At 41.0% G+C, this 15,331-nt stretch overlaps 1 protein-coding gene and 1 pseudogene across 3 annotated transcripts in view; one reads left to right on the forward strand and one right to left on the reverse strand.

Annotated features, from left to right (window-relative positions):
- Positions 1–15,331, forward strand: part of DMD (dystrophin) — a 1,965,474-nt gene that overhangs the window by 576,267 nt on the left and 1,373,876 nt on the right. The window lies entirely within an intron of this gene.
- Positions 10,786–11,452, reverse strand: LOC112301983 (hypoxanthine-guanine phosphoribosyltransferase-like; annotated as a pseudogene).

Genomic DNA, 15,331 nt, shown 5'->3' on the forward strand with positions numbered 1-15,331 from the left:
TACCAACGGTTATAAACGATCATTAAGCTCATTAAAGGTTTATACATGTAACTTTTGAAAGAATTGGGGAAATGGGTAACATTTATTGAACTATTTGGGAAGATTTTCTAGATATGGGATATCTTAAGGAAATATATACTCTATGTAGGTACCTTTATTATATTTTCATTCTGTAGAAATACCCATTCCTGTTCTATTTAAAAAAAACATAACTGCAACCTTCTTCACATGATCTCTTAAGTTGGCTAATTTAAACTTGTATAATAAGCTCGGTAGTAGGTAGTGATTTTATACAAAAAAATCACACGGCAACCCGGTCCTGTACTATGTACCTTTTAATACTTTCCGCACAAGGAATCTTCTCAGTGGAGTTTTCTACCATTGCAGCATTGAAGGAAACCTACAGATATAAGAAATTATAGCTTGTATATGTCAGAGCATGAAAAGGACATGGACTGGAATTAGATTTCCTGGAATTTCTTTTGAAAAGAAAACTTTTTTTTTTTTTTTTTTTTTTTTTTGCTGAGTAGAGCAACTTGAAAAGTTCTTATGGAATTGACTTTTATCAAAACTATACTATGAATGGGAATTTAGAAATTATAGACCTATGCCTCTTGGCTTGTAAGTATACATTTTTAGAGACTCATTGATTTTAAAATAGTGGTTGAATTTAATCAGTGATTTATTTGGTGCAGTTAAATGATACATGAGGCTGAAAATTGTTACCCCTGAAAGACTCCCACAGGAAAGCATTTGAAGCTTAGTTATGCCCTATATCCTTGGCTACTTTTCTTGCAAAGCTAAACGAAGGAGACTAGGCGAGAAAATTCGTGTGACTCAACCTTATCTTGTGTTAAATTCCCACCCACATTTTCACAAAGCTAATTGTATGCAGCTGAACAAGAAACTTAATATGCTTTCTCATTATCAGTAAGTAAATATAATTCTGCCACACATTACCATTTACTATAAGCAGTGTGTCCACATTATATGAACTCATAAAATGCTTATAATCCTTACAGAGTTGTGGGAGGTGCCATTTGACGCCCATTTTAAGTTCATGCTCACCCTCCCTTTTCTTTTCCATCCCTTCCCTGCCCTCCTTACTCTCCCTGACTCTCATCCGCACCGTCTTCCCGTTGAAACGTCCAAGACTTAAAGAAAAATGGTGCACATCCTAAAATAAAGGAGCATAAGCCAAGACAAAGCAATAAGTTTTTCCGCCCTCATTATCACTTTATTGAGCTGTCTTTTCCAGAAGGTTTTCTCCAGTGCCTATTCTGGCAGCACATTTTTACCTCATTACCACCTCATTAAGGCATTGCTCAGGTATGACTCCTTAATGAAGTAATTATAAATGAACTTAATTTTGCTCCGCTCGGTTTTTTTCCCTGTACCTTTATCTAAATATTACAAGATATATAAGGTAGCATAAAATATTCAACAAATTCACTTAATCTGTTTCAGTTAGCATAAGCTATGGAAATGAACCCAATGTTCTGTTTTAGAAAAGAAACGGCACGATTCCAATGAATGGGGAGTGATATTTTCTGCCTGCTTCTGAAGATGGTTCGTCAGAAGATAATGCGACACATAGTTAGGTTTGATTACGTTTATGTCTTAATTATTTACTAAGAAAAAAGATTTTAAAAAATTTCTCCGAGGGGCTGAGCCTGTACAGTCCGTCCCCTGCAGGTTGTATGTGATCCACTTCAAAAGAGCTTCAGACAGATCGAATTGGATTCCTCTGTGTCAGGGGTGTCCAACCTTTTGGCGTCTCAGGGCCACACTGGAAGAGGAAGAGTTGTCTTGGGTCACGCATTAAATGCACAAACATGAATGAAAACAAACAAACAAAAATGTCATCATGTTTTAAGTATATTTACCACTTTGCATCGTGCCGCATTCACAGCCACCCAGGGCCGCGTGTGGCCCGTGGGCCACGGGTTGGAAACCCCTGAGTTTAGAGGGTTCCATTGTAGTGCTTATTTGGTGGTTTACAAGGAAGGGTGAAGGTTTCATAATTGGGAAGATAGCCATGCAGACAACTCTCTCGTATGGAAATTAAAATCCATTAATTATCTTCAAAATTCCCACTATCTTAGAAACATCGATTATTCCCATTTGCCCAAAACTTGGAAAATCTGAGTTGTACTCATTGAAGTTTGTGTGAACCTGTTGAGGTGAAACCACCTGAGCTACCTTGGGATCCCTGCCTATGTGTGAGTTTTTCCAATAATTTACCGAGAAGAGATATCATCTGGTGTGAAGCCCTACTTTTCCCTCATTGCATCACTTAACTGCCATCCATTCTTGGATGGGGCATATCCTCTTGATAGTTACACTTAACTTGTATTTTTGTGACTTTGATCATGCACCTCATTCTACTCCTAAATGTACATCGAAAATCCTCAATCACTTTTTGACCTTCAGTTTCTGTCCTGGAGCCTCACCCTGTGCAAAAGCAGTGTGCACTCTCAGAGCCGTGTGGAGGGCTCTCTGCCGACACACCACTCCCTCCTACCCTGTTAATGTACTGTTCTGTGCCTCTTTCTTTCACTTACCGCCTTCCGTAGCCAATGCTTTACTCATTCATTCATTTATTCAAAATGTAATTATATTTAGTCACTAAGTCAAGTGCCACCTTTTCAGCTCTCAGGTTTTCTACCGTAATTGAGACTCTGTTCTCGAAGCCCCTAGACTCATCAGGTTCTTCTTCATCCCTGACTGTTCTGTATCTCTCTCTCTATCGAGTCCCCTCTTCTCTTCCAACTCCCTTATTACTGGAGTCTCACGGAGGAACACTTGATCCTCTTATTTATAGGCACTCTCTCTTTTCAGTAGGATTTAATCTCCTGGCTTCAAGCTATATGCAGATGACCACTACATCTGTTTTTACCACTTCCCAAATCTCTTGAGTTACAGCCACGTTTCCAACTCATTGTCAACTCTTCCATGTGTATCTAGGCCTTGATCTGCATGCACTTTTCTCTCAAACCTACTTGTCTGCAAGGGAGTTTTGTTTCATTGCTCACAAACCTGTTTCTTTTCCTCTTTGTTATGTAAATAAGAACATTACTCAGCTGTCATCAAGACTTAAATGTCTGCCATGCTCTTTTGTCTCTATATTGATCTGATGTGCAGCAATGGGACATATAAAGTCAATTCTTTCTCCACAGCGTTTCTCTGTTAAGTTATGTCCCATCGATATTCATACACGCGCTCTGATTCACACCTTCAATACCTGTCTTCTAGATTACGGAAACAGCGTTGCAGTCGATATCACTATCTTTGGCTTAGAACCTCCTGTGGATCAGATTAAATTGTATTGTTAATAGCTTTAATAATGGCATTCTGAAAACTTTCTTCACTTCCTTCTGCCTTCCTAACAAGTCTACTCTCCTAAATTTCATTAGGAAGCTCCGTGATCTATTAACAATTTATACTCTCACGCATATTGCCAACTAGCCTATCTCACGTTTTCTTCACTCCGCCCCAATTAAATCACTTGTTTTCTTCCGAAGTACCAAGCATTTTCTGCCTTAGCTTTTATGGTTCTCTCAGCCTAGAGTGACTTCTGTCTCCTTTTCAAATTGGCCCATGTAATCCAAAATTCAAGGGCTAACCAGTAAGTAGCGGAGCCTGGATTCAAGTTCAGATTTATCTAACTCCAAGCTCATGTTCCTTATACTAATACTGAATTTTCTCTCCTATGATTCTTCTATGTACGATGACTCATTCATGGATTCAGATTCATTTTTGCAATCATTTAACACTTCACCTACGATGTGCCAGGCGTTATTATAGGACCAAGTGATATATCAATAAACAAACATACGGAATAATCCGTGCCCTAATGGGGGGTGTATGCTGATGGGAGAGTCATAATATGACTAAGGTTAACAGTGTAGAGAAGTAAAATAACATTTCTGTTAATATGTAAGTAATCTGTGTTAAGTAAAGTAAAATTTAGTTGTGAATACCGGAAAGGGAACATAAAAGATGAAAATGGAATATGCAGAGAGAGGTTAACATTTCGGTTTGAGTTGTCAGAGAAGGACTCACGAAGAAGTCAGGCTGCAAATAGGTGTGCGTATCTAGGGGAAGACAACCGGGTCAGGGAGAACACAGACAGTGCAAAAGCCCCGAGTCGTCAGGATACTTGGACTATTCAAGGGAAGTTATGGGTGGAGGGGCACCGTGCTAAGAGATGCTGTCTCAGCTGTAATAGCGGACCCGATGACATAGGGTCTTGAAAGGAATGGTCATGGCTTAGGTGCTTATTGCCAGTGAGATGGAAAGCAATCAGCGGAATGCCATAAGCTTGTATTATTTCAACATGGCTGCTGTGTGGCAAATGGATTAAATGGAACAGGGATGGATGCAAGGATGCTTGTCAGAATGCAGTGGTCCAGGCAAGATGAAACAGGTGCTTGGGTTGGGATTGTTTCTCTTTTCTTTGCCCCCAGTTTTTCATTGTGGTAAAATACACATCACATCAAATTTAACGGTCTTAACCATTATCAATATACAGTTCAGTGGCATCAAGTGCGTTCACAGACATGTACAATATCCACCATCCTCCATCTCCAGAATTCTTTCTGTGTTGCAAACTGGAAACTGCATGTCCATTAAAGAGTAACTCTCCATGACTCCTGCCCTGCAGCCTCTGGTGAGGCCATCACTTTACATTTTACTCTCTGTTTCTGAGTTTGGCTTTTTTTTTTTCCCCCTCAAGATTCCACATCTAATGAATCATGCAGTATTTGCCTTTGCCTTTCTGTCTCTGGCTTATTTCACTTAGCATATCGTTGCCCTCCAGGTTCAACCATGTTGTCACAAATAGCAGAATTTCCATTTTGAAAGGCTGAATAATATTCTGTTGGATGTTTGTACATTTTCTTCATCCACTCATCCACACGTGGGCATCTAGATGTTTCTGTGTCACGGCTGTTGTGAGTAATGCTGCAGCGAACACGGGGGGCGCAGACAGCTCACTGGGGCACTGTTGTCGTTCCTTCTGGATATCTGCCTGAAAGGACGATGGCTAGATCATACGGCAGTTCTGTTTTTTCTTTAATCCTCACCGACGATATGCTCATCGATTTTAGAGAGGAGAAGAGAGAGAGAGACAGACAGACAGACGTGGACATCCATCTGAGAAACATCTATAGGCTGCCTCCCCTCTGACTGGGGGTTGTACCTGTAACATGTTGGTGTAAAGGATGATGCTCCAACCAACTGAACCACCTGGCCAGGGGTGGTAGTTTTACCTTTTAATTTTTGAGGAACCTCCATACTGGTTTCGATAATGGGCCTATCAGTCAGCATGAGGCATAGTGGTTGGATTCTGGATATGCTTCGGACAGCCTACAGGATTTGCTAATGCAGTGTGGAACGTGTGTTTGCTGTAGTCTTTGAGAATATTTAATTGTGTTTTAAATTATTTTTAATTGAATTTATTGGGGTGACATTGTTTAATAAAATTATATAGGTTTCAGCTGTACAATTCTACATCATCTGTGTGTTGTGTTGTGTGTTCACTACCCCACGTCAGGTCTCCTTCCTTCACCATCTATCCCCCCTTTATCCTTTTCTACCTCCCCCATCCCCCTCCCCCCTGCCAATCTCCACACTGTTGTCTGTGTCCATGAGTCTTTTTTTTTCTTTGCTTAATCCCTTCGCCCTTCTCACCCAGTCCCTAACCCCTTCCCTCTGACACCTGTCAGTCTTTTCTCTCTTTCAATTTTTAATTGTGCCTTAAAAAGCCAAAGAGGATAGATAACACTTCTAGGCGGCATTAAGCATCAATCATAAGTAAACTAGTAGCTTATGAAATACACATGAAACCCATGAGTTATATTTAGCTGATGAGGAAGCAAATAGCCTGTGAGACATAGGCAGAGGTCAAAATGTATGCTAAGTATAGATAGCAACTTAACCTACTACACATATTAAAAATGGGTGGAAGAAATAATGGAGTGCCTGTGAGTGTTACTTATGACTAGAAAGAGAAGAAAAGACCAAATCAGAAGGTACGCTCCTGTCACCTGTGAGCTGACAGCTACGTTATTCCTGAACTGGCCACCCAGGAAGGATACCATGGTGTCATTATGGTCTCCTAGGCGCTCTACATACGAAATGCAAATGAATTCCATAGCTGTTTGGTAGACTAACTGATGAGCTACAGCTAGGGGTCAGGTATACTTGTCCCTGCATCTCTGCAGTAGAGCAAGTGCACTCGGCAGCATCTGGCACCCTCTGTCTATTGGGCCCTTGTTCAGGTACCACCTCTGGTTCTGTTCGCATCGTCAGCGGGGAAGGCTGACACGGCAGAGCGTATGAACATGGTACAACCCGAGATTTAAACAGTGTACCTTCCTACTGTTTGACCGTACCCTAATTGTGTTACTTTCCCGGCCGTTTCACCTTGCATCTTGCCATATGCTTTAAAATGATTTATTTATTTTATAAATTTGTTGGGGTGACATCAGTCAATAATAACATTAGATGAGTTTCAGGTGTGACATCTGTATAATATGACATCTGTACATTCTATTGCGTGCCCACCACCCAAAGTCTGGTCTCCTTCTATCACCATATACTTGACGCCCTGTACCCTCTTCTACCTCCCCCCACCCCTTTCTCCTGTGGTAACCACCATTCTGTTGTCTGTGTCTATGAGTTTCTTTTGTTTGTTTGTTTTGTTTGTTGCCTTTTGTTTCATATCCCACATACAAGTGAAATCACATAGTAAATGATGGGATTTGACCGTATTCATTTGGTTGGCGAGCATTTTTGTTTCTTGACCTCTGGGATGGCATAGTGGCAGCAGAATTGAGGCCACCATTCATCAAGGTCATTCTCCACATGGCAGAGTAGGAGTGAATCATGAAAGAATTCAAGGAACCAAGGATTACTACTGCAACACAAGGTTTTTGTGGGACGCCTGTCCCACGGAGCTCTCCCAGCCACCAAGGATGAGAATAAGTCGTTCCTGGACACGATCTGTTGTTCCGGTGGTGATTCCCTCTAGTGGAGAATGCCCTGAGTCCTTCTCCAAAATGGCTTTTATTGGGATCGGTATTCGCAGGGGTATTCAGTATGCATGCGAAGCTCATCAATCAACGTCTAAAGGCTATAGTTATAGAAAACAGATATTATCTATAGATAACAATTGAGGAAACACAGAGATCTGCCTCAGGTCAGGGTCTGCTAGATATGCTGACGCCAGAGGGTCATTAAGGCGTGGTTCAGGAGATTAGGGGTTCACTCCCTTATGCTTGGAATTTAAACATCTGGTTTATATCAACAGGGCTATACAAAGCAAAGCAAGCTTCAAAGGATACAATGTATTGTTCAGGCCTGATTTACCCTTGGTGTTAGCATCAGGTCATGCCCGCCTCCTGCATTCCCAGTTTTCCGGTCAAGTCTTGCAGGCCTCTTTCAAGGCCTACCTCGCATAGGGCTACGGTCTCCAATACCACACAGAATGGTCCCCCACAGTTTTTGGCTTAAGCAATTGGAAGAACGTGAGTTTCCAATGACTCAGCTAGGATGGAGTGTAGGAGGAGTGGGTTTGGGAGTAAGTTAGGAGCTCAGTTCTGAACCTGTTAATGTTGAGATGCTTACAAGACTTTAAAATACGTAAACCTGGAGTGTCTAAGATTAGAACTGAAGATTAGTACTTTGGAAGTCATCAGCAACATAGATGGGATTCAGACTCATTGATCTGGATGAGACCACCTGGGAAAAAAGCACAGATACATGAGAGATCCCAAGACTCAAGAGACGAGAAGCGATCAGCAAAAGGGATAAAATGGATGACCAGAGTGAGGAGAGGAGAAGGGAGGAGGGCGTGGCGTTTTGGAACCTGGTAGAAGACAGTGTTTCAGGGAGAGGAGTGTTTAACAGCATTAAATGTTAGTGATTAGGTCAGGTAACATGGGGATTGAAAACCAGTCAGTGAAATGCCAGTGGGTAGGGTCCCTGGGAAATCCTGATACATGGCAGGTATTTCAGTAGAATTACTAATAACACCGCAGTTCACTCTCAATAGCACAGTTCTCTGTCCTATTTTGGCCAGTAAGCTGATATGCTCTCACTTTAGCTTATATTTGCTTTGGTGAGAACAGTGTCAGTGGAGTGCATGATTTTCTGGCGAGTGTCGATGATTGGTGTGGGCTGCAGAAAGAATGAAAGCGAAAGAAGCTACACTGAATAGTTTATGTCCATGTGGATGAAAGTGTATTTCTCTTGGATTAACCTCACCTGCTAACTGATAATGAGTCTCTATGCTAGTCTCCTCTTGCTGCTGTGACAAATAACCACAAATTCGATGCCTTAAAACAACACAGATTTATTACCTTACAATTCACAAGTTCAACCTGAGCTTCACTGGGCTAAAATCAAAGCATCAGCAAGACTGCCTTCCTTCTGGAGGCTTGAGGGGAGATTACATTTCCTTCCCCCGCACCCAGCTTTTAGCAGCTTCCCTTTTCCTTTGGGTTATGCCCCCCTTCCATTTTCAAAGACAGCAAGGGCACATTGAGTCTTCTCATGTGACATCACTCCAACCTACTCTTGTGCCTCTGTCTTCCACTTATAAGGACTCATGATGACGTTGGGACTACGTGGATAATGTAGGAAATTCTACCTATTTTCAGGTGACCTGATTAGCAAACTTCGTTGCATCTGCAACCTTAATTCATCATTGTCATGTAATGTGACATATTTGCAGGTGCCAGAGATTAGGACATGTACATCTTTGGGGGCTGTTTTTTTCTTTCTTTTTTTTATAACTGTGTTTTAAAAGATTTTATTTATTTAATATTAGGCAGAAGGGAAGGGAGGGAGAAAGAGAGGGAGAGAAACACCACTGTATGGTTGCCTCTTGCATGCCCCCTACTGGGAACTTGGCCTGCGACCCAGGCATGTGCCCTGACTGGGAATCGAACCAGTGGCCCTTTGGTTCCCAGGCCAGAGCGCTCAATCCACTGAGCCACACCAGCCAGGGCTGTTTTTCTTCTTAAAACTGCCGAATACCACGGGATGCAAATTTGAGGAAGGTACCCATTACCTGCACACTATCAGTAAGACTGGTTTCACGTGGCTTTTCCTAGGTGCCCCCAAATATCAGGTTGCCCCTTTCCCCCTTTGTTGACTGCACACGAGCCTCTTCCTTCTTCCAGAGATATTGTGAAACCGCCCTTATCCTGGAATCGATGTAGCAGAAAAAGAAACGAACAAGCCAACAAGGACATGCCTTTATATCTGCCTATAAGGCCTTGTTGATCTCTGTGTTCTTGCACAGCTTAGGGTGCAGGCCCCACATTTCTTCAATTAACATGTTGAGCCCCAAATCATGTCCTCTACAGTCTAACAGCTCAGAGTAAAGGAATCAGACCCGTGCTTGGCTTATTCTCTTGTAATTTTGTAAGAATACAAGAGAACTTTAAACCTAACTATCTTGCCAGGACAAAAAGAGGCACCTGTCTTCCTTATGTAACATTTGCAGTTTTTAAAGGCATCTCATTTGTCCTGTTCAGTAAAGTTGTGGGATCACTGTATTATACCCGGATTTTCAGGCAGGAGAAATTTATGGAATAAGGGATCTGTGTCAGCAGCGAGGAACTGGCATAACTGGACTCAAACCAGGCGCTGTGACTTCTAGTACACTTTGGATGTGTCATGTTTTGAAATTGCCAGCCAGATCAGCCGGAGGGGGTGATCCTTTCTCATTGCCATTGTCCTTAGTCTTTTAATATTTGCAAGTACTAAAAAGCATTTGGAGAGAAAAAATGTTTTTTCTCTTCTTCTTCTTTGTCTGGTGAACAATAGCTGTCAACCTCCTGGGAGAATGCCTGCCAGTAGACAGGTAAATATTATTTATACATTTGTGAAATAAGCAGTTAAACATTTTAAATAGAGATACCGAACTTTAAACATACAGAAACACTATAGAGAATCATCCTCCGTGTTATAAAAAAAATCTATAAAATGTCACAAAAGTAATAATTATATCAAGCAGTAAAATGGGCTCTTGTAATGACAAGGAGGTAAAACAGAAAGACTGTATTATAGGTCTCTTCAAAACAATTAAAGGGGGGGTTACGAAAAACAGATTTATCTTTATATATATTTTTTTCTTTTAAAGAGACAGCCTGTATTTTAAGGATTTTTACATTGAAGAATTCAAAAGGTGGTAAAGTTTTTTTTTTTTTAATATATTGATTTGTATGTAAAAGGAACCGTTGACAAAGAGTCACTGCAAATAATCTGAACAATCAGGAACATACAGTTAGTAATACTGAAACACTACTAAAATACCTCCAGAACATATGGTTTATCTGCTGTAACAGCATCTCCTAGATGCTCTCATTGATACAAAACCTGACTGCTTTTACTGTTCTCAACACCCAGTGGTATAATGAACAATATTCCATCGCTTCTGTACTTTGCTGAATATATATAAAAATTAAAATACCGATTAAAAACTAATATATCTTCTCTTTAAATTTTCCTTACAGATACAATTTCAATATTTCCACTCAATAGTGGTGTGGTTTAAGAGATTTTTCATTCACATGTCAAATAGCGTTCCACCCAAAGGGAGTGGATAGTCTTTAGGCTCATAGTGCAAATAAAGAGCTCAAGAATGCAGCAACTGACATTTCTAAAATACAAAACAGATAAAATTCTTAGGAGATACATGCAATAAGCTCAGAAGTAGAACATTTGATAACTTTACTGGTGATTTCAGTAGGCTTGCAGATGTTTCCAAACTCAACGTGAACTCTCATCGTAGGCTCTGTATTTTGCTTCTCCAGTTTCACTAATAACACAGACATGCTACAAATCCCTGAAGTATTCATTATAGTCAAGGGCATATCCTGCAAGAAACTTGTCTGGAATTTCAAATCCAACAAAGTCTGGTCTATACCCAACACTTCAAGGGGTCCTTCGTACCAGAAAGCTTGCGACCTTCACCAGATTATAGCACTTGAGCAAGGAAAGCAAGGTTTGCATTGTTTGGCCAATGTCAATTATAGCTTCAACCATCGGGACATTCTTTCCAGTTAAAGTTGAGAGGTCATCTCCACCAATTACTTCTATGTCCCCTGTCGATCAGTCATTACGGTAGCTCTTCAGTCTGATAAGATCTACAGTCATAGGAATGGATCTGTCACTGTTTCTGTTCAGGGCTTTGATGTCATCCAGCAGGTCAGCAAAGAATGTACAGCTCCTCTTGAGCACGCAGAAGGCTACAGTGTGATGGCCTCCCCTCTCCTCTCACATCTCGAGCAAGCCATTTGGTCCTGTCCATAATTATTCCTTGAGGAATAAATACCTTGTCCAAACCCTCAGTGTAATGCTTAGGTATACAGAATAAATCTGGGTCATGACCTGGTTCATCATTACCAGTAACGACAGTGGAGCTGCAAGTTGCCATAACTGAGCCAGCAGACGCGCCAACTGAAGGCAGTCTGAGGAAGAAGAAGCCACCACAGGGCCGAAAAGTGGGCAGAGGCGCAGCAGGAGGCAGGGCTGCACCAGAAAACCCAGTGGTTTTCTCTCTTTAAATATTTTAGATGACGAATATAATGTTTGGGGTTAGGCAGAGATATAGTGGCTAACACCGTAGAACAAGAAATGGCATTTAGGTATTCACCAATGGAACAAAATGAGAAGGAAGCAGCCTTCTTACAAAGTATACTCATGCCCTCCATGTTTGTGTCTTATTCATTGTGTCTAACTGATGAGTGTCTATATTAGTCTCCTCTTGCTGCTGTGACAAATAACCACAAATTCGATGCCTTAAAACAACATAGATATATAATCTTATAGTTCAGAAGTTCAACCTGAGCCTCACTGGGCTAAAACCAAAGCATCAGCAGGACTGCCTTCCTTTTGGAGGCTCAAGGGGAGATGACATTGCCTCGCATAGCAATTCGTGCTTCTTAGAACTTCAACTCCACCCCTGAAGTGGTCATTTTACAGTTTCATCTACATAAGGACTAGTAGTTCCCATACTCAGATGTGTTACCATAACCTCAAGTGCAATATATTTAAAGCTGACCCCATCTTTGCCCATGGGGTCAGCTTTAAATATATCAGATGGGGTCCCTTCTGATCTTTTTTCTCATCCAAGCTTGAGCCCTCTAGTCCTGTGACGCCTTCTCCCTGAACTCTCTCATACATAATTGGTTCTCAGCATCTACCCATTGCCACTATGGATCACTTCCAGCAACCCTCCCTTCCTGTCTTGGCCTGGATTTCATGACCTCTGCTCTGGCAAACTTCCTCAGTCTTATTTACTACTCTCCTTTATATAATTTCTCTTACATGTGGATCTTTCCTTATAACAGTCTTTTAAAATACGCCATTCAATCAGTTTGCTCCCTTTTTCTTCCCCTGGCCTCTTGCTCCTTCCCTCATTCATATATACATGCCCACTTGCACACCCTCTACAGCCACACAAGGATTCTCTGTAATAACAACTGACCTGATATTGAATGGCATGTTTCAAGAGATGGGTGATCACTGGAAGGAAACAGTCTCATCAAAAGTTATTTATTTTTATTTTTTAAAGACTTTATTTATTTATTTTTAGAGAGAGGGGAAAGAAGGGAGAAAGAGAGCGAGAGAAACATCAATGTGTGGTTACATCTCACATGCACCCCCTACTGGGGACCTGACCCGCAACCCAGGCATGGGCCCTGACTGGGAATCAAACCGGCGACCCTTTGGTTGGCAGGCCCGTGCTCAATCCACTGAGCCAGAGCAGCCACGGCAAAAGTTATTTTTTTTATTTAACATGTTTTTACTATAAGATACGCATGGATATAATTTAAAAATAAAAAGGAAAAGAGTCAATTAAAATAAACTTGCCACCTGGCGTTTGTGTGTGTCTATGTGTAAAATTCCATGTGTTTCCATGTATTTCTTGTTGTGAATGAGAGTGAGCGTTTTCACATGTGCATAACAGTCAGTAGGATTTCTTTTTCTGCGAAATGATCATATGGTTCCCAATTGTTTTAATCAATTAGCTTAGTATCTTATCAGTTTGCAGGCATTATTTATATATTAACTGCACTGGCCATGTATTGGTGACATGGCATAAAAACAATTTTCATGCTTTGTTCCTTGCTTTGTTTGGAGTATTTTTCTCCTTTAAAACATTATTTTATGTTGCTGGGAATTATTTAGTCCCTTGTGGCTTTTTTTGTTCATGGGGGAGGAGGTTTTGATTATAAAGGGCTCTGCTATTGAAAGGGTGCTTTGGAGAGATTCTGCCGTGGCTGCTTCTAGTCCTGTCTTTAAACTTGGATCTTACTAACGCAGTGCGAGTTGCGAAGTTGAGAACACTTTAATCTTTTCCCCAGAAGCTACTCAGTTGTTGAAACCGTCTATTGATTAATGCATATTTATTATGATCTAAATGGATGCCTCTTTTAAGGATGGGGAAGCATTTCCTAGAAGCTCCCTAGCATAGTTTTGCTTCCGTTTTGTTGGATAGGTTCACATCATGCCTAAACCAATAAGGGGAAACCAATCAAAAGCCAGCCAAATGGGACAGAGTGATTCCTGGCTCAAGTAAGATTGTATTAGGAAGTATTAGAAGAAAACAGATGTTGACTAGGCAGCCAACAGTTATTTAAACTATCCCAGGGCTTGATGGAATTTGTGTCTGAGGCCAGACATTTCACCATTCCCTGGAAGGGAGTTGAGATAAACCGAGAAATGCCCTTGATACTCCCAAAGCAGGGAAACATTCATTTTTAAAACCCCCAGATGAAAGCACATTCACTCAGAGAAGCACCAGTCCTTGCGAAGGAATCTACTAATTGGCCAAGGAGGAGAGAGCCCAAGATTTGGCATCCGAGAGACTGATATTGACATTCTGCCACTTTCTAGCTACTTACCCTTCCTGGGTCTCAGTTTCTTCATGTATGTTATGATGGCTACATCTCACTCGTACGACTGCTAGGATGGTTAAGTAAGATGAATTATATGAAGAGCATTCTGTGGTATAGACTCATTGCAGGTTCTTAAAAACTGACACCAATGGCAGGATTATTACTGGAAATGCATCAGCAGTTAAGTGAAATTTTGTGGTCTGATCTGAGAGCCTTGTGAGAATTTTTATCAGTTTTCCTATGAGAAGGTATACCCTGACTTATAAACTGATTTATAAGTAAACTTTTGAATGATAAACTGAAGAGTTTGACAACTTCCTGAGCTCATATACTGGATCAGGATTCAAAGGAAAGGATACACTTTTTCACTTTAATGTTGCTGAGAAATAATCTTGGAACCACACAAGGTGGAGTATAGCTATGCTTCCTTCTAAAGTCTCCCCCCCCACCCCGGCAAAAAGTGCTTGTAGGTGGTTTTTTGCCCAGTCTTTCTGTGTAGGGAAGAGACAGGATGAGGAGATTCCTCCATCTCTGCCATCAACCCCTCCCAATGCAACTTATCCCTCAGATCTAACGCAGATTATACAGAAAAAAATTGGCAAACAGAGGGTGCAAAGCCAGCCAGTGGGGAGCGTTCCTTAGATGAAAAGCCCCATTGATCTGCTTTGTGGAAGCCTTTATGCTTTCTAATGTGATTGAGCATTTGACCTAGGAACTGAATTGTCAGGTTTGAGCTCAGCTCGAAAGATGGGTGCCCAGAAGATTTCCGAGCAGAGTTTTGAAACTGGAAGGAGTGTTAGCAAAAATATAGGTACTAGTATTACTTTGAACAAATACACTCTTCCCCTTCAATATATTATCTATAAAAGGGAAAAAGGAACCCTGGCTAAGTAACATCGTCTGAAGCATTTTAGGATTTTTCAATGTCACGTACACAATATTCTTATACTGAGAGTCAGATGTCTCAGTCAGACATCCTGCAACTGGAGGTGTCCGTTTTACTCACTTCCCCAGTCAGTGTGTACCGAGCGCAGACTGTATACGGGGACTCTTCTCGTTCTGTAAGGCCTTTCAGTGGACCGGATGAAAGTGCTACCAGCTTTTACTTATTTATAGATAAGAAAAGAGACCAGAATGTTTTAAAAATAAAATATAAAATGACTATAAATTATTTTAAACACAAAGGCTGAACTTTTAGAAATAATGGGAATGTTACATGAAGGGAGCATTCTATAGCTAAAAGTATCTCTTGGGCTGAACACTGGTGGACAAGGGGAAGCTAATCTAGTTCCAACTCCAGCCATACTATTTTAGTAACTCTCTATTGGCCCTGAATTTTCTCTCTATGACTCAGTTTTCTCATTTCTAAACTGGAGATAATTTCTGCTTTACATGGTGGCTGAACTAATTAA

The sequence above is a fragment of the Desmodus rotundus genome, chromosome X (assembly GCF_022682495.2).
Source record: "Desmodus rotundus isolate HL8 chromosome X, HLdesRot8A.1, whole genome shotgun sequence".
Taxonomy (NCBI): domain Eukaryota; kingdom Metazoa; phylum Chordata; class Mammalia; order Chiroptera; family Phyllostomidae; genus Desmodus; species Desmodus rotundus.